At 27.0% G+C, this 1,559-nt stretch overlaps 1 pseudogene; it reads left to right on the plus strand.

Moving 5' to 3' along the window:
* The first annotated feature begins 248 nt into the window (after positions 1 to 248).
* On the plus strand, positions 249 to 1,294 carry LOC126908261 (uncharacterized; annotated as a pseudogene).
* The last annotated feature ends 265 nt before the right edge of the window (positions 1,295 to 1,559 follow it).

The following is a 1,559-nucleotide window of genomic DNA, read 5'->3' on the forward strand; positions in this document are numbered from 1 at the left end:
TATATCCTTTTGGTTTTCGATTTTTGTTTTCAATTTGTGATTTCACCAATAGACATATAGTTGGTGAGCAGTATTTTTCACAGACTTTCAGACAGGTCATGATGGAATAATCTTCAGCTAGTTCAGGATTACAACTTATTACTGACTCCAGTAATAAGTTCCAGTAATAAGTGTTCCGTGTTGTGAGTTTTGCTAATATACTTTGACTAGTGATTATCACTTGCTGTAGTTTTAATTTTTCAATTGCAATGGACTACTTTTTAACTGCAAAACGAAAAATACTTAAATGTTCAATAAAAAACTGCAAAAGTTTAGAAGTAGATCCGGCATTAGTAAGTCATTTTTCTTTTCCTAAGGATCCTTCTAGGTAAGTAATTTGTTTAGCATTTATAAAATATATTTCAATTAATTGAAATATTAAATTATTATTTATTGTATAGGTGTGAAGTTTGGATTGACAAATGTGGATTGTCCCATCTCAAAGGAATTGATGCAGCAGTTTTGAACAAAAATTATCGGTTGTGTTCATTGCATTTTGAAAACTGTATGTTTGAAATGAAAAACAGAACCGTCTTAGACCTGATGCTATTCCAACGTTATTTGAAGATGCACTATTAAACAAAGAGGAACAGGCTGTTGAAACTATTGCTGATAATGATAATGAAACAGTAGAGTGCTTGCCATCATGTTCAACACCTGGTATGTTTTTACTTATAACTTTAGCTATTTTTAAAATAATTTATAAATACTTAATTAGACTGATTATTATATTATAATACTATTTAATTTTTTATTACAATATCTATTTAATTTTTATTTTAGATACATCCTCTGCCTATTCAACGATATCTGTGTCGGATGTATCCACTTCGACATCAGTAGAAATGAGTTCTACCCATTGTCAAACTCCATCATCTCTAACAGATCTAACTCCACGGAAAATGTCACTTAGGAAAGAGCTCTTCGCAGAAACAAAAAGAAGAAAAGAACTGGAGTCAGTAATAAGTTGTAATCCTGAACTAGCTGAAGATTATTCCATCATGACCTGTCTGAAAGTCTGTGAAAAATACTGCTCACCAACTATATGTCTATTGGTGAAATCACAAATTGAAAACAAAAATCGAAAACCAAAAGGATATAGGTATTCAAATGAAATCAAATAATTAGCTCTTAATATATAAAATATTAAAATAGGAAATTGTCTATTTTAACTCATCTATAAATTATTTATTAATGTATATGATATTTGTAAATTATTGTAATATATGTTTTAAATAAATTTAATATTATGTGGATATTGAATAATTTTTTTTTTCCTAAATAAGTCTTTATTAAATATACATAAAATAAAAAATATATTAAACAAACTAATTACACATAATGAAAACATTAATTGAAAGTTTTAAAATGGTGTTATATGTTTAGAAATAATAATAAAATAAATCCAAAAAATTTACTATGCAAATTTTCTAAAATAATTAGCATGTAAATAATACATTTAGAGTTCAAATCAACCGCCGATGTACAATTATTGTACAGTACAATGAATTATATGCATA

The sequence above is a fragment of the Daktulosphaira vitifoliae genome, unplaced genomic scaffold (assembly GCF_025091365.1).
Source record: "Daktulosphaira vitifoliae isolate Bord-2020 unplaced genomic scaffold, ASM2509136v1 Scaffold_5, whole genome shotgun sequence".
Classification (NCBI taxonomy): Eukaryota; Metazoa; Arthropoda; class Insecta; order Hemiptera; family Phylloxeridae; genus Daktulosphaira; species Daktulosphaira vitifoliae.